Here is a 26,529-nt window from a genome sequence, read left to right as displayed (position 1 = left end):
CAAAATCTTTCACTTTACCTTTGCCATATCCTGCTTTCATTTTCATTTCTAATCCTCACATGGATATGAACAGACTGTACTTCAGTTTTGCCAGTAGTTAGAGACATTCATAATCAATTTCAGCAAAACCTACCACTGCTCTTGCTATTGACACGGGTGACTGCATCCTTGGATTTCCTTGGTTTCTTTGAAACTAGGGTAAACGTCTCTAGGAAAAATCTCAGCTCATTAATCTTAGCAAACATGGAAAGATATACCACGAAATGGACAGTTTACATTAGACACATCTCTATTTTTGCCAATACTAAGGAGATGTGTCTTCATGTTAAAAAATATTAATTCGCATCTTGCCAACATTAAAGACTATGATCATAGTTTCTCTATAGAATCACAGTATCTGGCACAAAACAGGGAGAGAGACTCAAATATCTGATTAAGGAATGAATTAAAGAAGTTTTTAAAACAAAAAGGCATTCATTCTTTTAACTTATCGTATCACTCTCATTATTATTTAGGCTTACAATCTGTCAACTGTTATTTCAAAGTAAATAAACAACACATAAGATTTTTCTCCTCGAGTCTGACAGAGAAGACATGCTTGCTAAGGACCTGACCTGAATCAAAACAAGAAGATATACATACACATTTCTCCTTTTATTTCTATAGAGCACAGTTTCAACCACACTTGGTATATGATATGGCCTATGTTCCTTTTTTAAAAAATGTGAATCATTCTGGAAGTTCTCACTGTGGCTCAGCAGTTTTTGAACCCGACTAGTATCCATGAAGATGTGGGTTCAATCCCTGGTCTTGCTCAGTGGGTTGGGGATCCACTATTGCCATGAGCTATGGTGTATGCTAGCAGCTGCAGATGTGATTTGACTCCTGGCCTGGGAATTTCCATATGCAAGTGTGGACATCAAAAGAAAAAAAAAAAAAAAAAAAAGAATCATTCTGAAATCTATTCACTGGCAAGAATTTTGGACAAGCTATTACAGGCTTGCAGTTGATTAATTGTAAACCACAATGAAATAGTCTGTATTTAGGCACAGTTCAGATGAAATTAAGTGAAATGAATTGTCTGCAAACTAACTCACCAAGGTATGGTGTGGAAACGTGATACTTCAGACACCACCTCTCTACAAATCAAGAGTTTACCTCTTTCTCAGATAAGTCATAGCAACTAATAAGTGTTCTCAGGAACAAAACTTTTAACCCACAGGAATTTTAACCTTAATAACCTGGAAAAAGAAGTCAGAATTTTGCACGGTTCATATTTGAAAAGGAAAAGTATGGAGCAAGTACTGATTCATCATGCTGATATTTCTGAAACTTATCTCTCAGTAAGAATCATTTGAAACAATATTGAAAGATTCCTGGTTTCACCACTGGATCACCTGAGTCACTGTATCTGGAATGGGCCTCAGGAATTCTGTCAATATTATGTATACAGTTAAGATTACCTTCAGACTAAAAACTAGTATCTTGTCCAGTTCTAATCTGAAAGTCACTTTAAGTTACTTTTATTTTACTTTCTTTTGAGCAAAAAGATGTATTGTGTAAATAATTGATATTTTGTGATTTAACAAATTACTATCATGTTTTATGACTGAGTGTCTTAGGAGTTTTTTTTGCTCAAAAAGTTAAAAATTGAGTATTTTTTCCAACTGAATTTCTGGAAATGTTAAGCTGAGAATCTGACTCAATTGTTTTAAACCCAGTGGAAACTTTCTGACCTGCTCCTTTCCATCCAAGCTAGGCAACTGGCCTCCTTTTAAAATCTCTTATAGATGAGGGGATCAAGATGGCAGGGAAATAAGATGTGGTGCTCACTTCCCACCCCACGCCCCCACACAAACCTAAATGTAGAACAATTTACAAAGAATATCTACTCAACACTGGCAGGAAACCTGAAACCTCCCAAAAGGCCAAGAAACCCTCCACATAACTGGGTAGAACGAAAGGAAAAAAAACAACACAAAAAACAAAAACAAAAACAAACAAAAAAAAAAAAAAAGGGAAGGAGACAAGGAATCAGTTGGGACTAGCACTGCAAAGAGGGATCTGTGAAAGAGAAAAGGAACCCACACTCTGAAAAGCTACCTGATGATAAGATCAGGTGAGATGAAGGGACCTCAAAGCCTCAGAATTGAGCGTCCAGACTGAGGAGGGTAAAGAAGAGAGAGAGCCACACAGACCATCAGTATCACCTCCCAGGACACCACAGACTGAGATGCTTAGAAGAGGGATGGGCACTGACTCAGGCTCAGGAAGTCAGTTCCAGGGAGAGGACTAGGGTTGTCTGTATGTAGACAGACTGAGGGGCTATGGAATAGTGCACCAAAGTATGGTGGATCGGAGCACCAGAGCTGAGAGAACCCAGGAGGAGGTCTGAACCCACAGGACAAGCAATGAGCCATTGTTAAGGAGGGCAAGAGGAGGAGGAGGGGCAGACCACCACAGGAATATCTTTATTTGCATACACATGGACTGAGGGAGAGTGGTACTATAGGTGCCAGATGCCTTTTGCACAGGCTACCAGAAGCTTTGCCTCCTTCATGGGTTAAGTGTGAGGTGGGGGCTCTTATATGGTCTACATGTGGTGGGGGCAAAATATTGGAGTCATTTCAGACCCTAGAGGTAGGCATGGTCCGCCGCCAATAGGGGTCCGTGAACAGGCACCACCTGTGGCCACAGTCACCTCAGAGGTCAGCACAGAAGAGGGCACTGCAACTGAGCACCACCTAGTGTTGCTCTCATTCCCCTGAGAACACACATGCCCTACTGATGCCACTGCCAAACACTCAGGGTGCTGCCTACAACTGCCTGAGGGTCATTGCAACTTCCCAGGGCATTGCAACTAGGAGCAGCCTATGCAACCTTCCCATGAGTCCTTGCCATTGTCAGGAGCCCAGCAACCAGGCACTGGCTACTAGCACTGCACATTGCCCACAACTCTCTGGAAGCACATGTAGTACCCTATCAAGGGGATAGCAGCCTGCCCCCAATGAGGTAACAGACACCAAGTGTCCAAACAAAAAGCAGCCCTCATGTCAAAAGTAAGTAGTAAGCCCTCACAAAATTCTCAGGGGCACTCTAGCATATAAATAGTTCTCCAAGACTATAATAGTTGTTTCCCTAATTCACAGAATATGAAAAATATAAACAAAATGAAGAAACTCAAGAACAATTCCCAGTTAGAAGAGTAGGAGAGTTTACCTGAAGGATCAAACAATGAAACAGACTTAGGCTTAGGTCTAGGGTTAGGCTTAGGCTTAGGGTTAGGGTTAGGCTTACTGCTTAGGGATAGGGTTAGGCTTAGGGTTAGAGTTTTGTTAGGCTTAGGGCTAGGCTTAGGGTAAGGCATAGGGCTATGGTTAGGCTTAGTGTTGAGGTTAGGGCTAGGATTAGGCTTAGGGTTAGGTATAGGGCTAGGCTTAGTGTTAGGCTTAGGGCTAGGTTTAGGCTTAGGCCTAGGGTTAGGGTTAGGCTTAGGTTTAGGGCTAGGGTTAGCCTTAGGGCTAGTTTTAAGCTTAGTTATAGGCTTATGTCTAGGGTTAAGTTCACGGTTAGGCTTAGGCTTAGGGCTAGTTTTAGGGTCAGGGTTAGTTTTAGGGCTAGTGTTAGGGCTAGAGTTAGGCTAGGTTTAGGCTTAGGTCTGGGGTTAGTGTCAGGGTTAGGGTTATGGCCAGGGTTAGGCTTAGGCTTAGGCCTAAGTTTAGGTCTAGGTCTAGAGTTAGGTCCTGGTCTAGGTCTAGGCTTCGGCTCTCGCTTACCACTAGGGCTACGGTTAGGTTTAGGGTCAGGGTTAGTCTTAAGGCTAGTGTTAGGTTTAGGGCTGTGATTAGGGCTGGTGTTAGGGTTAGGCTTAGGGCTAGGGTTAGGCTTAGGGTTTGGGCTAGAGTTTAGCTTAGCGTTAGGCTTAGGCTTAGGTTTTGGTTTAGGGTTAGGGTTAGGATCAGGGTTAGTCTTAGGGATAAGGTTAGGCTCAGGCTTATTGGTAGTGTTAGCCATAGTGTTAGGCTTAAGCTCACGGCTTAGGGTTAGGGTTAGGTTTAGGGTATGTCTAGATCTCTACAGACTAATAGATCAAAAGTGAGGATATATTTGAAGTTATATAAGTTTATAACTTATAAAAGGGAAAAAAATGCATCCTAGAATACTTACCCAGCAAGAATATCATTTAATATAGGAGAAATAAAAATTCCCAACAAGCAAAATCTAAGAGTACAAAATACAGTAAGAAATACTGAAAGAAAAAAAAAGAAAAAAAAATAAAGACATAAAGTTAAATAAAGAAGAATTAACAAGAAATAGGATGGAGGAAATCATAATTGGAAGGTAAATGATATGACAATAAATACATACTGAACAATGATAAATAAGAACATGATAAAAAATACAACAAAATCATAAAATGTGAGGAAGCAAAGTCTAGTCATATAGGCTCAAACACATTCTATCAAGTTAAAGAAGGCAGATATAGGATGGGGTTAACATACTTCAAAACACAACACAAATCAAAATCAAATAATACATTTAAAAAACTAAAAAGAATAGAGAAGCATAAAACAAATCATCCAACCAAAAAAATAATGGAACAATGGAGAAATATAGAAACAACTGGAAAACAAGGTTTAAAATGGCACCACATACATATTTATCAATAATTACTTAAATGTCCATGGACTAAATGCTCCAGTCAAAAGACAGAGTGACAGACTGGATGATAAAAAAAAAAAAAAAAAAAAAAGCCTACAAGATACTGCCTACAAAAGACTCACCTTAGGGCAAATGACACATATAAATTGAAAGTGAGGGGATGGAAAAATATTATTTCATGTGAATGGAAAAGACAGGAAAGCAGGCGTTGCAATACTCAGACAAAATAACTTTATTTTTATTTTATTTATTTATTTATTTTTTTGTCTGTTTGCCTTTTCTAGGACCACTCCCGTGGCATAGGGAGGTTCCCAGGCCAGGGGTCTAATCAGAGCTGTAGCTGCCAGCCTACGCCAGAGCCACAGCAACGTGACATCTGAGCTGCATCTGCAACTTATACCACAGCTCGTGGCAATGCTGGATCCTTAACCCACTGAGCAAGGCCAGGGATTGAACCCACAACCTCATGGTTCCTAGTCAGATTCGTTAACCACTGAGCCATGATGGGAACTCCTAAAATAACTTTAAAAGTGAAAGCCATTTAGAAAGACAAATAAGGACCCTATTTAATGCTAAAAGGCACAATTCAAGAAGAGCATACTATATTTGTCAATACATATGACCCTAATAAAAGAGCACACAAATACATACAAAAAATACTAATAGACATAAAAGGAGAAATTCATGGGAATGCAATAATAGTAGGAGACTTTAACACCCGACTCACATCAATGGACAGATCCTCTCAGCAGAATATCAAGATGGCAATAGAGATCCTAAATGACACGATAGAAAAGTCAGACTTCATATTTTCAGGATACGACATCCCAAAAAAACCACATAATACACATATTTTCAAGTTCACAGGCAGTATTCTCAAGGATTGACCATATAATGGGGCATGAAACTAACTTCAATAAATTTAGGGCTACAGAAGTTATTTCAAGTATCTTCTATGACCACAATGGCATAAAACTAGAAATCAACCACAATGAAAGAAAAGACTGACTACATGGAGACTAAACAACATGCTACTAAAAAAACCCATCAGTCAATGAGGAAATCAAAAGGGAGGTTAAAATATACCTTGAGACAAATGACAATAAAAACATAACCTTTAAAAATCCATGGGATGGGAGTTCCCATAGTGGTTCAGCAGAAAAGAATCCAACCACTAACAATGAGATTGCAGGTTCAATCCCTGGCCTCACTCAGTGGGTTAAGGATCTGGTGTTGCCACGAGCTACAGTGTAGGTTGCAGATGTGGCTTGGATCTTGCGTTTCTATGGCTGTGGCATAGGTTGGCAGCTGTATCTCTGATGTGACCTCTAGCCTGGGAACTTCCATATGCTGAGGATGTGGCCCTAAAAACAAACAAACAAACATTTATAGGATGCCACAAAAGCAGCTGTCAAAGGGAAGTTCACAGCCATATAGGTCTTCCTCAAAAAAAGAAACAAAAATCTCAAATCAACAACTTAACCTACCCCCTAAATGAATTAGGACAAGACGAACAAACAAAATCTAAGGTCAGAAGAAGAAGAAAGGTCAGAAGAAGAAAGCTCCGATTCAACCACTAGCCTGGGAACCTCCATGTGCCGAGGGAGCGGCCCAAGAAATAGCAAAAAGACAAAAAAAAAAAAAAAAAAAAAAAAATTGAAAAATGGGAAGACCTGAATAGACATTTCTCTAAAGAAGACATACTGATGGTCAATATGCACATGAAAATGCTTATCATCACTAATTATTAGAGAAATACAAATCAAAAATACAATGAAGTTACCACCTCACATCAGTCAGAACTGCCATCATTAACAAGTTAACAAATAACAAATGCTGGAGAAGGTGTGGAGAATGTAAACTGGTACACCCACTATAGAAAACGGTATGGAGGTACCTCAGAAAACCAAATATAGAGCTACTGTATGATCCAGCAATCCCACTTCTGGGCATATATCTGGATATGCCCATATGTTCATTGCAGCACTGGTATGTTCGCTGCAGCACTATACACAGTAGCTAAGACATGGAAACAACCTAAATGTCCAAAGACAGATAAATGGATTAAAGAGATGTGGTTTGTGTACACAATGGAATACTACTCAGCCATAATAAGAACAAAATAATGCCGTTTGCATCAACATGGATGTGACTAGAGACTCTCACACTAAGTCAAGTAGGTCACAAAGGGAAAAACAAATAACATATGATATCACTTTTATCTGGAATGTAATATGTGGAACAAATGAACCTGCCTGCAGAAAAGACAAGCAAAGAAACAAACTCATGGAAATGAAAAACTGACTTGTGGTTGCCAAGTGGGAAGAGGAGAGAGTGGGATGGACTGGGAGTTTGGGATTACTAGTTGCAAACCATTGCATTTGGAGTGGATAAGTAATGAGATCCTGCTGTATAGCACAGAGAACTTTATCTACTCACTTGTGATGGAACATGATGGAAGATAATATGGGAAAAGGAATGTATGGCTGGTTTACTTTGCTGTATAGCATAAATTGTCAGAATATTGTAAATCAACTATAATAATATTTTTTTAAAAAGACTAAAAGCCAAATTAAAAAAATCCATTTTAACAATATTTACCTTTATAAAATTTTATTCTGCTTTACATATAGCATTATATAAGAACAGTGATATTTATGATATCAATATTAACTCTGGTTAAATCAACTAAATAGAACAGAGAGAACTTGCTTAATTATTGATGCCCATTTCTATGTGTCACTATTTCTATATTCCTAAAATACAATGAACAATTTTTTGAAAAGCAGAACTAAGGTTAATATCAAGAAAGATTTATGTTCAAAAATTAGAAATTGATGTTTTAAATTTCTATTTCTTATCATTTGTCATCTTTTTAACTCATTTTATGACTATAGCGTGATTTCTAGTTGGCCTTTAACCTTACGGAGTTTAGCCAATTAGTAAAGACTTTTTATACCTTGTTCTCTTTATTGCATTCATTTTCAATTTGCATGTACTCATACTGAGATGGAAAATTGAGAACAAAAATGGAACAGAATACTAAGACATTTTTTGTGATTGTTAAGTATCTTAAAATTTCTGAGCATGGCATGCTATTTAAAACCAACTGCACTTCCATACTCTGTTCTCTTTGTCTGGGATCCCTTTCACTATGGACACTCATTTTTCTGAGAAGTCAGCCCAGAAGTCCCATTCTCTGAAGCCTCCATTCATCTTGACCTTGACAGAATAATCACATTCCTCTTCTCTGCTAATAATGACTGATTTTCTCCATATTTCCTAGCTCATTCAATCTCACTTCTTAACCATCCAACCTGGAACCCTCCTAACTTCTTTCTTTCCAAATCCTTACTCTTCACCTTCCACACGTTCTCTGCCAATTCTACTTTCCCTAGGCCCTCTGCATTTATTGATAAGCTCCTTCCCCATTATCTCTCAGTCCTTAACCAGGCCCTATGCCTCCACTTTCTCCTAGTCTAGGCCTTCCTCCACTCTTCAGCCAGGGTCTTACTTCTAAAATGTATTTCTGATCATTGATAAAGTCCGTAAGTTTAAGCAAGATAAGAGGTATTTTGCTGTTCAGAAACATTTATCATTCTTGTTTTATTACTCCTAATTCATTACATTTAATAGTCTACTCCAACCACACCACCACCCCAACTCCCTAAATGCTTCTAATAGTTTATATTACTGTTGGATTATTCACTTCTTTTCTTCCACAGGGAGATTCTTAACCCTTGATTTGAGGCTTGATGATGTAACTTTCTTTTGTTGACAGAATGTGAATATGTGACACAGGTCACCTCTGAACAAAAGCAGTAAGTGTGACTGCATGGTTTGGCTCACCGCCTTGCTCTTGCTCTCCCTTTATGCATGAGAACGGGAGAGGCCCACACTGGGCTGCTGCTCTACCCTGTCCCTGAATGAGAAAGTCTGAGTGCAGCACTAAAGCAGCAGCAGCCTCAACCATCCTGTTTTCACTAAAAAAGAATAATTTCCCTCTGTCTTCACTAGAAATATTTCTACTAAACCTTCAAGAGCTACTAGAACTTCCTTGTGAGGCCTTCCTTTAAGTCAAAATTTATAGCATTTTCTTTTTTTTTTTTTTTTTTTTTCTTTGTCTTTTTGCTATTTCTTTGGGCTGCTCCAGCGGCATATGGAGGTTCCCAGGCTAGGGGTCGAATCGGAGCTGTAGCCACTAGCCTACGCCAGAGCCACAGCAACGTGGGATCCGAGCCGTGTCTGCAACCTACATCACAGCTCACGGCAACGCCGGATCGTTAACCCACTGAGCAAGGGCAGGGACCGAACCCGCAACCTCATGGTTCCTAGTCGGATTCGTTAACCACTGCGCCACAACGGGAACTCCAAAATTTATAGCATTTTCAACACTGTTTAATAGCACCAATCACACTCTATTTTAATTTTTTATTCAGATGCATGCTTTCATCTCTTGAACCAGAGTATGATTATTTCAGAGCAGCAAATTTTTTTCCCTAATTTCCAGTGGCTAACATTAATCCCAGCAAATACTAACAGTTCCACAATTTGTTGAATTAACAATGCAATACCTAGAATCAAATGAAGGAGTAAGTCTTTACCTCTAGCAACTCTATTGGTTGGCAGTCTTTCAAGGAAGAGCTTTTATGCCTTGACTGCATTAACATGATTAAATGATTTATTTTGCAAACATTTCTATAGCACTTATTGTGTACCAGGCATTATTATATGTTCTTTTAAAAAAAGTTACCTTGTCTGGAGTTCCTGTTGTAGCTCAGCGGTAATGGACCCAACTAGTATTCAAGAGGATGCAGGTTTGCTCCTTGGCTCCACTCAGTGAGTTAAGGATCTGGCTGTTGCTGTGAGCTGCAGTGTAGGTCACAGACACAGTTCAGATTTCACGTTTCTGTGGCTATGGTATAGGCCAACAACTGCAGCTTTGATTCAACCCCTAGCCTAGAGGCCTGGGAACACCCATATGCTGCAGGTAAGGCCCTAAAAAGAAAAAAAAAAAAAAGTTCCCTTGTCTTAATCATCACAATAATCTTGAGACAGTCATTATTAGTATCCTTATTTTCAGCTGAACCAGCCAAGACACAGAGAGGTTAAGTATTTTGTCTAAGTATTCAGTGATAATGCAAGCATTTATTTTTCAACATAGGAGAGGTAACTGGTTCAAACACAAGTTCAGCAATATTACTAAGTAATTTAAAGCCTCAATTTCCTTAAATTTTAAAGAGAATGCTTAAAATCATATACTGCCTACGACAAAGTCTGTGGTATCAGAAGACCAAAAGTGAAATGCATTCTAGAATCTAAAAATTGAATTTTCTATATTAAATGTTAATTCTCTGGTAAGGTTGAGGTAGTTCTGCCATGTTTCATAGGACCATGCCCCTCTGAAGGAAGTTAGATAGTGACCTCCACTATCTCACAGGTCAGTGCACTTTGTCCCTTTGGGCTCAAGGGGTTTTGAAGAACTAAGAAAATGGCCTCCAAAAAAATGGCTTCTTTCTAGTTGGTGGAAAAATAAAACATACACTAATTAATGAAAATAAGCAATGTTATTTAGTTTATTAATGGAATAGTAAAGGTTAAATGGAAAATGATAAATCTTACATTAATGCTCTAAGAATTCACCTATTTACAGATGAATTCCTCATTGGTGTATAGTATCTCTACATATTCTTAAAATGAATATAAGATTCATTCACTTTTCAACCTATTTTGAAATAAAGCAAATCTATTTTCTACATATACAGAAGCCAGAACATTTGAAAAATCCTATGCATTAAAAGAAATTTAAGGTCGTGGAACTGAGACTATTACTGTTGTCTCTTAGGAAATTAAAAACATACTAGAGGAAAAGAGGAAACATCGCAGAGTGCTAAAAAGGAAACCATAATCTAGTTTACTTAATTGAGTGTAGATACCACTTTCGCCTGTTGTATAAATGTGGCTTTTAAGCACAGAGGTCTGCATATATTTTTGAAAAGAAGAACATGAACTTATTTACTTATTTAGTTGACTAAAATTGTCTAAAACTACTTAATGAGTCATTTATTAATATCAATTCTGTCCATTTTTTCCTCTTATCAGTGTGTGAACTCTCTCTTCATTTCCCTACCCAGAAATTGTGTGGATAATTAGAGGAACGTGTTGTCTATGGAAGCCAATAATGATGAAGCCAAGTCAATGATCTTTTACCCCCAGGACCCTACCTCAGACTCAGAGGGAGCCATTAGACAAAATTTTTCAATATAAATTTTATACATCTTATTCCATACTATAAATCTTCCTCACAGAATTTGGAACACTTATTATAAAGAGTAACAAATACTGAAAACATCTTTTAGACATTTTTCAAAAGAGACCCATTAGCAGTCTTATTTGGGTTCCTATCAATTACTGGAACATGTTTATTTACAATATAACAGTATGTACAAATTCATATAAAAGTTATCACTCTACTAGAATCCTTTTTTCCTCAATCCTTAGAGAAGATATAGCAAATGGAGTAAGTTTTTTTATCTAAATCATTTACTCTGCATAAATACCATAAATGATCCATAATTACATGATAGTGAGGGAGTAATTTTAACATAAATATAATTAACAATGGGAAGAATAGGTTGTTCTGAAAAACTTTAAAGAAGGTCAATTGCTGTCATTGGAATTGTCAGCTTTTTTGCCCAAGGACCATTGGAAGACAGATTTTTTATTTCCCTGGCAGCTCATGTTTGACTTTTGCCATTTATATAAATACAATGTAAAAAGTCATAGAAGAGGTAATGGGTGCTTCCAGCTTTTCTACTAACATAAGAAAGATGCAAGGGCTCTAATATTCTTAGTCATTGACATTTACAACTATGGGTTTGTTTTTAATACAGGGTAGTGAGCACTGTACTTAAGGCACTGGAAAATGCTTTATGGCATACACTAAAGGTGAATCACTTTTTTACTAAATTTATTAGCTAGAGGAATTGCAATCTCAAGAGGAAATTTAGCTAGTTTTAACCCAAGTAAGCGCTTCTTATAGTTATTTCCTCTTGAATTCTCAGCAGGACTCAGGAATTCTAAATGTCCTATTCAGGGATCCTGATTTCTTTCCCCCAGCTGGTTTCTGCCACCTTGGGTACTGACAGAGTACTCATTAACAAACTAATTGATTTTTATTAATTATCTGTGGTATAATCTTTCCACTGTTTCCCCCCCTAGTATCTAAGCTTATTAACTCCAAAACACACACACACACACACACACACAAAATAATTAGTCCTGAAGAAACTTCTGGAATGAGAATGAACTCGAATACACACATTGCACAAGTCAAAATATTAAGGAAAGCTAGATGTTCTATTTTTAAAATGCCACTCCACAGAAGTTATACAGAATTATAAATATTTAGTTTAAAAGAAACACAATTTGAGAGACTATTAAAGTAGCTCTTAAGCAGTTTATATTACTTAAACAAAATATACTTAAATCATAATTTTAAGGCTATTGAATTGAAAATATAACTTAGTAAGATAAAACAATTAACAGCAATCCAAGAAAACAGACTCTTCTGTAATGGTTTTTAAGGGTTGGAATGTAACTCAATATAAAATGAACTTTTAAAATATGAGAAAAGGAAATAAAATTGTGGAAATGTCAACCTAATAGCCTCAAAAGGAAGCAGTGCAGTGGTAACGACTGAAAACATGGAGTATGGGATCAATTTTCCCATATCTATAAGTCACTGCTCTACATCCTTCTAGTTGTATGATTTGGGGCAAGTTCCTTAACCTCTAAAACTCTCAGATTCCTTACTTGTAACATTACATTAGCAATAATACCTTTCTCATCAGGTCGCTATGGAATGAAAGGAGATGATGCTTAGTACCATTCCTAGGATATAATAAAGCCTCAATAAATGATACGTGTGATTACTATCACATCATCCTTATTTTTATTTAGTCCTGTATTTACTGAGCAACATACATCAATACTATTATCTAATATTTTAAGTTGAGTCTTTCTTGGGGTCTAATAAAGATTTCATTATGCTGGTTCCTACCTGCCCCAAACACACACACTTTCTCCATCATTCTTAATACCACTGGTAACATGACTGACTTCCACATTGGTATCATGTTTCATTTTTCCCTTTATCAGTTTTGACAAGCAAAACCACCACTGAATCCAAATGCTTTTTCCCTGTAATTGTCTAGGCCCTGTGTTATCCTCATTATTTATATGGCTTTAGGCTATATGCTACTTTCTGTTAATTGTACTACTATGGCATCTTCTTTATTAGCTTTCAAACTACCTATGAACAATTTTCAAAAGTATTTTTTGACAGAACCTAGTTCCTTTACTAAAGTATACTTGTAAATTACAGATGAGAAAACAAATCCCCAGAATCCAACCAGTGAACAACTGCCTTCCTCTGGTAGTTTTCTGATAGTAATGATGCTTTCCTTAGAACCCCTCGAATATATTCTGATCAAGCTGGGTCTCACATTTTCAACTCAACAACATACCTCCTTATCCAAAATATATTATTTTCTGCTGAAGTTCTTTGTATGGCTCTTTCCTCTCTCATAAGAATTAAGATCAAATGTGGTCTTGGTTAAAAATAGCTTCCTTTTTTTTTTAATTTATTGTCATTTGATTAACTTGATTTTTTAATTTATTCTTTATTGTTATTTCCCCCAACACACTTTTTTTCCCCACTGTACAGCATGGGGACCCAGTTACACATACATGTATTAACTTTTATTGGGCAACTTCTATGCCAAGTGCTAAAGATTTTTTAAGTTGTGTTAGTCCTTCATCAGAAAAACAAGGTCAACTGAAACTATCAGAGTGGTAAGAGATTAAATTACATATACACAGACTTAGAAAAGTCTAACTTTTCAAAACTAGATTAAAAATTACTATAAACAGGTAGAATATAGTGACAAAACACTCCTGGAACTTCTGCTAGGAAGAGTCTGATCAATCTTAAGAATGCAAAAAAATGCGCTATGGTGATGGAGAATGGCATTCTGAGTCACGTGACAGCAGCTACAAAGGCATTTAAAAATGGAGAGTGTTGTGGGAAATGGTGGTAAATCCTGCATGCCTGCAGAGGATTAATTTAATGTGGAGAAGGAGCAAGGGGAGCTGAGAAGTAAAATATGGCCGCCGTACAATTGTATGTATAGACCATAAAAAGCTTAAGTTTTATATTATTAATTGATGGCACTCCATTTTTTTGTTGTCATTTGTTTTTATGGGGTCTCATGGACACCTTAAATCCATTCAGTGTTCTAGATTATGAGTTCCTGCTTAGGAAGTGGGATCCTAGAAGAGATTTTAATAAGTTGAACAAAATGATTACATTGTCTCTCCAGAAAACAATTCTAGTAGCAATATTAAGAAAAAATAATGGTCTGGAGGATATTTCATTGGCAGGGACAGAAGTGAGGAGGCTATTGCAATGGCCCAAATTATCAAAAATAGGCAAAAGATAGTTGGGGCAATGTTCTCTTATTTCCAAAGTACCTTGTATCACCTCTACACATGGTGCTGCTGGTTAACATGTATGTCTCCTTAACTAAAATGCAAGGTCATCCATCCCAGACAAGTAGTAGGTTCTTAAAATAGAATGCTTTCATGAGATTTAGAATATCAATAATGAAGGAGAAGAACATTCAAGAATCAGGGACATTTCTGAAGTAGAACCAAAATAATTTGACAATTGGTTGAATATAAGGAGTTAAAGAGAAACTACTAATATTGAGCCTCTTATTTCTAGCTTAGAGACAGCGAATGCAAGGACAAAGATTACACTTGTTAGGTAATATACATTTTATTTTCCAAATGCAGGGTTTGCACCTGTCCTACTGGACATATAGGTAATATGCTCAAGTGAGATATCAAAATGAGAACAATGGAATCTGTTATCACTAGTAAATGGATAATAGATGATGTACTTCCAGTGGATGAGATCCTGCTGAGAAACCACGTGAACAGAAAAACATAGAAATGTTCTCTAAACAACAGAAGGAAGAGAAGGAGTCATAAAATGAGGACAAAGAAAAGAGAGTTAGGATAATAGAAAGAGAAGTAAATGATGACCATAAGCCAAAGAAAGTGAGTTTCAAGAAGCAGTGGGAGGAGGTAAAGGCTACAGAAATGTTATGAGGAAAAAAGAAAAGAAAATTAGGAAAAATGTGTCATTTCTTGAGAGTATTGTTCAGAAGCAGTAGAAGTATAAGCTTAATGGTAGAGTGCTAAAATAATTCATGATCAGAAGGAAAATAAGAGAACTTTCACTGATGCTAAAGGGTGACTTTGCATAGTGGTCTTTTGATAGGATGTTAGAAGAACTAAGGAATTATTTGTAGGATGGTAGGAAAACTAGGAATTACTTGTAAATTTTTTTTAACTATTTGGAAACTTAGATCAAGGAAGGGAAGAGGCCTGAAAGATACAGGAAAGATTTAATATAAAACAGTTCTGGAGCCAATGGAGCATGGGGAATCAAATACATAGCGCCTAACAAGAAAGAAGAAATGAAGGCATATATGTAAGAAAATATCTACCACCACACTAACCATTAGGCACATGTTACAACATTCATATTAGCTTTTATTTTCCTTGACCAATGTTAGATATCGAGTACCATGAAAACAATACATCCTCTGCATCTCCTTAAGTATTTATCTTAGACAAGTAGATAGAAATAGGTAAAGACCTACCGTCACTATCCATGTGCTTATTTTACGTATCATATGGGATCCCATTTCTGGGCTCACCTTATTTCAGAATTTTCCCCTTTGACTAAGAACATCCATTCTTCATGTTATCTTCTTCCCAATCAAAGTTTAACACAGTAAAGTCATCTTTATGTCCACACCTAGAAAGGGAAAATGTCCCTTTCTCCTCTTTGATAAATGTTCTCTTTCCTCAGTGCTCCAATTTCTACTTGTCAAGAAAAATATCTGAATCTTTAATTTTTACTAACATACAACTTATTAATAGTAATGTAATGAGACACCATCAGGGAGCAGTGTTTTAACTTAGGAAGTGCTTCTTTAGTGAGGAAGTTGCAGGTAGTGTAAGATAATGGGAATAGCACCCTAGCTGTTCTCGTATTTCCCCAACACACAGAAATTTCTAGTCTTCTCATGTAGAAAGTTCGTCCTGAATGTGATTACATTTCATTTTAAATCTTTGAATGTATCAGGGCTTTTTTTTATTAGGCTATAAATATTTACGACTTAACATAATACCAAAAAAAAAAAAAAAACCGGAATACATGTGCAACATAAATTAACAATAGGAAAAATTAGCAAGTAAGTAAAATGTCTGGTTAAAGGTAGTAAGTTAAAAAATTACTTTGTATGATAAATACCATGCTCTCATTAAAGTCATATTATTTTGTTATTTTCACAAGTCTGCCATTTATGTGTACTGTAAGATTCTGTGAAATAACATAAAAATTGAAAAAGAACATACAGTAAAACTTTATTTTTTGAGTTGTAGGTGGGTGATTTTCATTTTATTCAAATATTAGAAACATTTAGGAGTAGAGAGGTGGGGTGAAGCAGTAAGACATAAAGGAAGTATCTTTTCTAGCTAGCATATGCAGGTCTAAATTGAGGTTCCAGTGTTTTCATTAGGTTCCCACATTGTCTGTCCAACTTCCTATTAAGTTAAATATCAAAAACAAAGGCTGCACAGTTACAGAAATCTTTTACCTTCTATGTATAATTATGGCAATAAATTACGCTGGCTAAAGCACTCAAGCTTTCTCATATATATGGCTTTGGTGTATTCTCATTAAAATTATTTGCCCTCTTTTAGTTCTTCGTTAGCTGGAATTTAACATCTCGAGTCATATTTAAATAAAAAGTTATCATACTCTATTCAACAATATTTTTCAGAGAACCTATTTGCCAAAGGTTGCAAATGACTTTTTGTTTTAAAGGTGTGGGTCAAAAAAATATCTGTAAAATATATTAATTTTTATCTTAAAATCTACTTGCCCTTTGTAATCTTGTGCAATATACTAGGGAATCTTAGAAATCACACATCCTCGGGTTTTCTACCAAATTTAAACAAAACACTATTAAAATTCTTGTGGTTGTAGTTTTGGTATGTAAGTGAATTTCTTTCTTTGCTCAATGCAGACCATGAAGAAGATCATGGAAATGGGGCTTTGCATGGATCTCTCCACTTCTGCTTATAGCGAAAACACTGCATACCACACCTAAGACTACATCTAGTCATAGAATCCAAAATAGCAGAGCTGAAATGACCTGATTGACAAAATTCAAAGCATAGCCCATAGAGTATACAATTCCTATGTTGCTTATTGATCCCCTTTCATCTGATGCTAAATAACTGGCTTTGAAGGTAAATTCTCCAGATTACCAACAACGGCAAAATTTTAAAATACCTACATTTTTTCCCCCCCATTGCTCAGTTCATTCTTAACTCTTCTAAATTTTGACTTCTCAACTTTGGTACTTCTAGATGAAAAAAATGAAACAAATATTTAAAAACTGGAGAAAGTACGAAGAATGTACAGTAGTTCTAAGATTCAGCTCTGTAAACCAACTGAAAATGTTAACATATAAAGAATACTGTTATATACTTTTTCAATAACATGGTAGGAAATTAAAACACTATAACCATACAAACAACAAGCAAAATTCTCAGTGTTAAGATGTTATGACCAGCTGCACTGGGGTTTTGCTTTTGTTCTTATTATCAAATATTAATTCAAGGGTAGTGATTTTGAAACAAATACACACACTTCTCCAATTAGGTTATATAAATTCACCAAAAAGAAAAAGGTAAAGCAAGTCATCAAGAGCAAGCAAAGAGACAAAAGAATGAGAGAAATGTTCTCTAACACCAAAGTAGTATGACAATTTTCTGAGACTCAAATAATATTACTATAAAACTTGTAACCTATGATTTGTTGTATTCTTGAACCTCCATTTATTTCCTTACCAGGTCTGTTTCCTCTGTGATAAACTGTGAGACTTAATAAAGTCATTCTAATAGGAATAATCTCAGATCTTGGTGAGAATCGTAGAATAGCAAAGAGGAAAATCAATGATTCTACTAGTTCGCACTTTTGAAAAATGTTCACTTAGGCAGGGAGCAAGAGAATTAGGTATCTACCTCTGTGCTTTTATCCTTGTAGGTCAGTTAATAGTCCTATTATAAGTCCAATAGGATCTGATTCTATTTTATGCATGAACACTATTCAGGTGATATATTGCTCTTTAAATTCTAGCACCCCATTCTTTTTCTTCACTGTGCTTATTCTGAAAGTAAATTTACCACTCATAAAAATAAGCTGTTGACAGTGATTGAATGTCCACAAAGAAAGATGGCTATTTACCTGTTTCCCTATGCATTCCCAGTTTCAGGCACCAACATTAAATGAAAGGGCATTCCAGTATTTAAGGGAGAATGAGAGAGGGAGAAAGAGAGAAATACTGAGAAAGAGAGAGAATAAGAATGCGAGTGTCTTCATTTGAAAATGAAATTATCATTTACAAACTACAGAGCAGGAACTTCCAATGACACTATTTTTTTATGTGTCCTCTTCTCCATTTTATTTAACAATAGGTACAAAAGAGACCTAAAATCCTGAGACATGGGGGGACTTAAGTTCTATAAAAGGATTTCTCAAGAAGTAAAAATATTCTGACCCCAATACAACAAAGCCAATTTCAGAAAGTCAAAAAATTTGCCTTAGATCTCCTTGACATCTGTATGACCCCTCTCTGCCTCCCAGCTATCCAGCAGTTCAGTGGCTGCAATCCCAACAGTGGAATCATTGTCTTGCACTGCTAATCTTCAGAGTAAAAATTCCCGTGATCTAACATTAGGCATCCAGAATATCTGAGCCAAGCCCATCTGAGACATTAGTTTCAGCACAATTTTAGGCACACTGCAATTGCTCGCAACTTGTTTTTTTTTTTTTCATCTCCAAAGAAAAATGCTTTCTCAGAAATAATCCTAGAAAGATAATTCTGAGATCAAGTTATATAGATATATGCACACATAAACGCGTATATACACATAAATTTTAGTCATATAGCCTATTTATATGACACTGTATATAAACAAAACAAAATAAACTCCCACTCAGGAAAAAAAAAATAGTTGTTAAATACTAGTTTCATTCTTCTTTACTAGACGCTATCAGCCATACCCTAACAGTCATGCCTTAGATATACAACTTACGGCAACTTTTTACATAACAAGAGATGGAATAGAATGATATGAAAGAAACCATGGAAATGAGTGAATATGCTAAAGAAAAACTGTGTTTGTATTTAACTCATTCAAAAACTTTGCTCACCACATTCATCAATTCCTTGTCATTGGCTTTAGCGCTCATAACTTGAAATGTAAATTTGAAAATTAAATTTCTGTAATTGAGGAAAAGTCTATTCTTATTAGGTTTTATGGAGCAACTAGAATTCTTAAAAATAAAAAAGACTCTAGAAATGGGAACTCTTACTAAAATAGAGACACTTAAAATTTCTAGATTTACCTAAATCTCAAGATAAAGATGGGTTTGAGTAAAAATAATAGTTATAGGGAACTGAAAAGTAGGAGTATGTTAATGAAACGGGACTGTAAGTCAGAAAACTTACATCCTAATTTTATTCTTTCTCCCTGATCTGAGGTAACTCAACATAACATTAAAAATATGAACTATGTATTTTAATTTGCTTTTAAAGATTTTTTTCCTAGATGCATAATTCCATACATGCTGAAATAACATTTGGGGTAAAAAGTTTACCTCTTCAAGCACTAACTTTTAGGATTTAACTTGTAAGTCTGTATTCTATAAACACAAAATAATTATACAGTTTTCCTGATAACATCAAACTATTATTAATGGCATTTTTACCTCATTTGTGGAAAATCTGCAAAAATGATTTGCCAAGAAGGACTTTTCAAAGGTGTAATTCTTGTAAAAATGTCAATTTTTGCATATGACTGCAAGAAACGTGGAAAGTGATTTTTTTTGCAAGCTCAATTCTAAGACTTAGTTTTTAATGACATTGCTGATAAACTCTGTGTGATAAGACACATTTTTGCACTTATGTATTTCCGATAAGCTAATTTCTAAAAGTGGATTGGCGTTCAGGGTATTTTTATAGAAAAGCTCAAATAAAAGCCAACCAGATTCTTCTTTTTAATAGGCTTTTAAAATTCTTAACTGTTTTAGTCCATAGTGGAAGAGAAGGAATAGTGGAAGATCAGGTCTGATGCCTTGAATCCCAACCAAGTGAATGATATCTCTGTTATACATGGCAGTGTAAGGGGTACACAAGGAGATGAAAATATCTTTGAGCGTATTTGGGGAGAGGAAAAGAACAATGAATGACACAAAAGAAAATGCCTTATTATGGCAGATTCATGAAATACCACCTTTATATATTTAAAAGAAATATCCCTTTATTTACCAAATTCTAAGGTAACGATCTTGATTGTCAACTGGTAGCAACCCTGCTAAGAATCTGCCTCAAATATCTCAGGTCAGATAATTTTCATACAGGGATCTGTGTAGACTATGGAATTTAGAGGTATGAGCCACTGTCCCTCTTAGTTTGAGACTCTTGGGACAACTCCATTTTTTTTTTTAAGTATACATAAATTTCCAATTAATTTGTTCTTGTCAGTTGGGAAATAAAATGACCTGAAACTGAAATAAATCCTTTGAGAACACCCTAAGTAGCCTTCAAGAATTAGGAATCTAAATCTCAGTTTAATAAGGATTTGGGCAAAAACAGACTTGATACTTACCCATAAATCAAATAATCAAGGAGATGATTACATTCATTTGATTCTATTTAGCTCTTTGACTTTTAGTAATGATCAAAATAATTTGTTTTTGCTTGTCTAACTTTGTATACAATTTTTTAACAATATGCTACCGTGTTTACACTCTCCTTAAAAGTTTGTTTTCATGCCAATATCACAGCTCAAAAAGTACCAAGATATAGAAAATATATATCTTAAAATCATTCATCTTCTTAAACTGTTTCTAATTGAATGTGTCAGGGAACTAATATCAAATACTTTTATTAAATATTCACATTCAATTTTTCAGAGTAACTTCTTTTTCCTACCATATATAGTTAATCAGCATATTAAAATAGATTTTTAGGGATTTATACATTTGATTTCTTAATTAGAAAGTAAGTATATGAACAAGATATTCTTTATATAATTTTCTACAGGTTAAAAAATTAGTTACCTGTAGTTAAATAAACAAAGAAGAGCAAAATAAAAAACATGTGTATTTCAAGTGTGTTTTAGAAATTTTAAAAGAACAATTTAAATATTTTGAAGAATGTATAAATAAAATTTTAAATAAAAATAGGTGATATAGGAAAGCTGCAAAGTCTTATTTAATGAAAATAATGGGTGAGAATAATAAGTACAGATAGGGAGACAAGGAAAGAAAATTAAATGTCTCTTAGGAAATATCCTGGTCAAGGCGATTATATCTATATCTTGTTTTATAGTACAAGCCAGGCTGAAATTTTATAATGAAATGACCCTGACCTGAAGCCTCCTTTGTAAATGACTAGTGCCTTAATTATTTGCATCTGTGAACTCAAATGAACATACTTAAGGATATATCAATATGCTCATAAATCATCTGCAGGCGATAAGTAGTCCAACATAGATAATTAGAGAATTTACGGAAGGCTTACTCCCTCTGTTTATCTGCTTATGACATTTGCGGTACAGCCCTAACAGCAGGATAATTACTAGATTTATTCATCAAACAAAATCACGCCTTCTGGGAATGCACAGTGACTCCGGTTTTAGGACTAATAAAGACATTTTTCACCAAAACTCAAGTACTAATTTGCTCAATAACTAGCTGCAATAAGCTTTTATGGAAGCACTCAAAGAAAAGGCTTGGCACCAGAGGGCAGATAATTAAAGGTGCAGTATCCCTCTACAAAAGGATCTGAACAATTCCCTGACCATATTAAAATTTAATTGTTGAATGTTAATTGAAAAAAAATTTAAGTCACTTCTGTTCTCTGCATTTCAGGAGTTATTCTCCTCAGATCAAAAACACATCTTTATGTCAAAGTTAGCAACAAAAGAAAACCTAAAATAAAGTGCTATTATTAATACTTGTCATCAAATAGCCCTCTAAAAAGATAGAAAACTTTATTTTTTTCTACAGTAGTTATCTTAACTGAAGCCAGAATACATCTGCTTTGAATTGTCCCCCATCTTTCCCCCTCACTCACACAAGAGTTATGGTCACTTAACTTGTTTTTCATTAAAAGTTTCAACAACTTTCTAAGTGATAATGGCTCAGAATACGTTAGTGGTTTGAAAACCTAAGTATTTCTTAACTGCATTTCCCTTTCATAATTATTTAAAAGCCTGATTATTTTATTCATAAGGATTTCCCCTCTATATGCACAAAATGGAGTCACATCAAATAGAAAAGTACTTCTTAACTAAAATCATTGAGCTTTAGTTAGGTAAGAAAGATGATCAGAGCCTCGAGATTCCCTGTCCACACAGAATGTTACGACTCAAGGAATTATGGAGTAGTCTCAGTTAACTTCTCCATGTTTATGCCATCATCCTGCTAAAAGAAGAATTATGAAGTATTATTTTGAAAATGCTTCCACATCAGACAGTTAGGGTGTTCCCCAGAAGCCAAGAAGTTACTATACTCAAATCAGAAACTCTCAGGCCCTTGGGTTCACTTTCTGCTGCAGAGGAATGATGAACTACACAAAATACAGACTTTTAAACTCATATTTAATTGTTTAATGTCATGGCTCTTGGTAGAGCATTGTTGCTTGAAAAATAAATTGGGTAATTCAATTAAATGGCTACAGAAGATACATCATATCAGATGTAGAAAGGCACTAACCCCAGCTTGAACTTGACGTCCCACATCGCTTCACTTATTTGACAAATGGATTCTTGAAAATAATTGAAACACATGGCTGCCAGCATAGGTCAATAATACTTTTTTGCCATTCAGCCTCTTAACAGCTTCCATTTTTTCTTGCACTGTGCCATTCAGGGCAAAGATTGCATTTGCCTGGTAAATCATGCAAGCATTATTACTAAAATGGGACTAAATGCAATGAAAATGGACTACATAAAAGTAATGGCACTTAAGTAAAAGGAAGACCATCTACTAGGGCAAACACTAAATGTCAGAGTTAAATACTATATGACATTACTTCCATTACAAGCTCATATTATGCACATAAGAAAGCAAACTCACTAACTATAGCTGCGTACTACATTTTCATATTGTTAACTTAAACAATGTTTTCAAGACAACTACTGCTAATCCAGATTTAAAGCAGAGCTACATGTCTGCTATTTCAAGTTTTTTCTTCCATCTCTCTTTAGGTATATTTTATTTAGGGAAAAAAACTGAATTAAATTTTCAATTGAGCATCACTAATAGGTTTAAAAGCCAATACTTGGTCTATTCGAAAACACTGAAAAAAAAAAAACAAAAAAAAAAAGGAAAACAATTGAATTATAAACAAAGAAATTTAAATTACTTCCCAGATAAAGATGTTTTGAATGGGAGGGGGAAAAAGAAAAACATGTGTTTTAACCCAGAGTAAACATGCTGGGAGGTATATTTTTAAAATTCTAATTCTTAAATTTCTACTTTCTTATGTCAGTACACTTTAAATGGTCAAGAGGGAACTAGTAGATAAAGCAGGATTGAGGACTAAAAGACATTTTTTCTTGTTATCGAGTTGAAAACAGAGACTACTAATTTCTTAGTATTTATGGTATTCCAGTTTCTTAGTGTTCAAACTTTCAACAACTGTTTCACAATCAGACAATACTGCTTAAAGAATGCAATAAAAATGACTAGAATGGACTCCCACCCCCAAATTACTAAACCTTTATACCTCAGTTTTCACATCTGTAAAATGAATGTAAAGATAGTTAAGAGGATTAATTAAGAAAGTATTTAATGCAGTGCTTAACAATAAAAGCTCCATAAATGTCTCCCAGTATTGGAAAGAGAAATGTGCATCAGCCCTAAGTTATTTTCAAGACAAGAAATGTTCAGAAAGGAACAAGTATGCATTTTATTTTTTATTTATTTTTTATTTTTTTCTCTTTTTAAGCCACACCCATGGCATATGGAAGTTCCCAGGCTAGGGGTCAAATCAGAGCTACAGCTGCTAGCCTACACTACAGCCACAGTAACACGAGATCTGAGACACATCTGCAACCCACATCACAGCCCATGGCAATGCCGCATCCTTAACCCACTAAGGCCAGGGATGGATCCCGCGTCCTCGTGAATCTTAGTCAGGTTCGTTAACAGGTGAACCATGAAAGTAACTTCCCATGTGTGCATTTTAACACTGGACTCTCACTTAAACATCTTCAGGTTATGTTTAGCTTTTTGGTTTTTATACCACAACTAACAACATCCATTAATCTTAAACTTGAGACGAACCCAAACCCACTTAGCTTCCTTCAAGTTCCTGAAGCTTATTAGACAACTCTTTTCCAGTCAAGGTTAGTAAGTACCGGGAAAGTAAATTACATAGGCTGCTTAAAGAGCTCATAAAGCTCTCTACTCTTCAACAAGTCACCCATTTGTCAATCTTTTCCTTTTTTAAGCAGTCCTCTGACTCCCCCACTCCTGCCACCATATGCAGCCCCAATACAGCCATCCCTGGAGTCTTTCACTGAAGCTCACCATGTGTACATCTGATGGGGCTGGTGGGTAGGATTTATGAGAGAAAACTATCAGCATTACTCTTTTGCCGGTTTCTGCTTCACCTGATTTTGGTTATTTAATAAACTGATTCAGTCAAGAAAAATGTAATGTGTCTGGGGAATTACATTTCAAAACTTTAGGTTTGTCTTAGGCTTTCAGTGAACTAAAGCTTTGTTTAAAAATGACACTTAAAACCCCAAAACACTGGAGTGGATAGGAAACAGAGTAATCTTACTTGTCTGAACTATTCTTCAAGAAATACAAAGAAAAAAGATAAAATATAGTTTTATAGTTATAGTTTCTAACTATAAAAATAGTTAAAACTGCAGAGAGAAGGAATAAATCACAAATCACAGACACAATTGCATGTTGCAAGCATCAGGATGAGATTCCTGATATATTAAGGAGACCAATAAAAAAGTGAGATTCATAGATTCACACCTACTATTGAAGTGTTCAGTGAAATTAACTTACAGTTATGAAAATTAATTCTGCTATATTTATCTTCATCCATAAAGCATAGTAATTTAAGGGTTATTATTAGCCTTGCTTTGAAATACTACTATTTCTCTGCAATTCACTGCTTACTATGCTGTAATTTTATTTTGTATATTCTTTCTGAAAAAATAGTCATTCTTTAAGTTTGAAAATCAAAGACCATAAAGTAAGGATGTTTGTATGCACTCACAGGGATAAACGTTTCATTTCATTCTAAAATAACATTCACACAAAAAATACATAATCTATTTTTTAAAATCTAATGAGAAAAATCTCCTGGTCCAGATGCTTGATTTAGGCAGGGTATTTCAAAATTCTCAAGGCTTAGTTTTCTCAATTAAGGATTATGGAAACAATCCTGGTAAGCCTAAAGGGTTTTGAATTGTGCTTGTAGAACATTAAGCAAACATGGGTATCTCCAGATTCACAAAGCTCCAATAAAACCATGTGTATATAATTAGATCAATCAACAGGAACCATTATGAGATATATGTCAGAGCAAGTCTCAGAACAAGCAGCCATATAGAATTAACTCTATCCACCTAAGGCCTAAAACATTCAATACACAGACATCATTTAAATCGATAATGGTATTACATCTATTAAAGGTGTGTGTGATAAATTTTTTTAAACCAGGGAAACAGTTTCTATTTTAATGTACTTTGTACTAATAAATGACAAAAGTAATGGAGTTTTTACAAGATAAATTAGGTGTTTTTCAATGAAGTTTTACTTTTTCTAAACAAAATACCAAATCCTACTACTGCTACCTGGAAAAACAAAAAGGTCTTACACCAAAAGGATGAAGTGGTATGGAAATAAGCTTTTACCTTAAACTTAGGCAAAATAAAAGGAATGATATAAAAACGAACTACATTAACAAAAGCTACTACCTCCGGTCTAAACTTTCTTTTGAGCCTTGGGGCTTCTCCAGCCCAGGCTATAATTAAACAATTGAGAGAATGCTTCGAATCATTTCTTTCAAAACATTAGCACATTTGTAAGATTTCATGAAGAAACTTGGTACTTTATAATAGCAAAATCACTCCAAAAGTTAAATGATTTGAATAAATACCCATATTAATTGGTTGCCAAAACAAATCCCACAGAGTGGGTGTCTATAAGAACAAAAATTCATTGACTCACGGTTTTAGGAGCTGGAAGTCCAAGATTCAGGTCCTACTTGCTACGCTGAGGTCTTGTGAGGCCCTTCCTTCGTGTCTATAAGAACAAAAATTCATTGACTCACGGTTTTAGGAGCTGGAAGTCCAAGATTCAGGTCTTACTTGCTACGCTGAGGTCTTGTGAGGCCTTTCCTTCGTTTGCAGATGACTACCTTCTGCTACGTGCTCATGTGGGCTTTTCCTTATGCGCATGCGTTTCTTAAATTGCCCCGTTTATGAAGGCACCAGTCACATGGGCTACTGGCTCACCCATGTGATCTCATTTTACCTTAATTACCCCTTTAAAGGCCTTGTTTCCAAATATAGTCACAGTGTGAGGGTTATTCAATATATGAATTTTGGTAAGAGAAAATGCAGCCCATAACAGCACCTCTATAATTTTATTATCTATTTGTTTCTAATTTGAGTCCA

At 35.4% G+C, this 26,529-nt stretch overlaps 1 long non-coding RNA gene across 1 annotated transcript in view; it reads right to left on the bottom strand.

Annotated features, from left to right (window-relative positions):
* LOC110259423 (uncharacterized) overlaps positions 1–26,308 on the bottom strand; it is an 80,958-nt gene extending 54,650 nt beyond the window's left edge. Inside the window, exon 1 of the long non-coding RNA XR_002341821.2 lies at positions 26,081–26,308. This is a non-coding gene — a long non-coding RNA (uncharacterized LOC110259423). The remainder of the gene's footprint in view (positions 1–26,080) is intronic.
* Positions 26,309–26,529: the final 221 nt, after the last annotated feature.

The sequence above is a fragment of the Sus scrofa genome, chromosome 2 (assembly GCF_054392235.1).
Source record: "Sus scrofa isolate SSC_HxYL_T2T_F1_AM1 chromosome 2, Sscrofa_HxYL_maternal_Yorkshire_Landrace_v2.0, whole genome shotgun sequence".
NCBI lineage: Eukaryota > Metazoa > Chordata > Mammalia > Artiodactyla > Suidae > Sus > Sus scrofa.
Note: the sequence above shows the minus strand (reverse complement) of the source record. Positions and strands in the feature narration are given on the sequence as shown.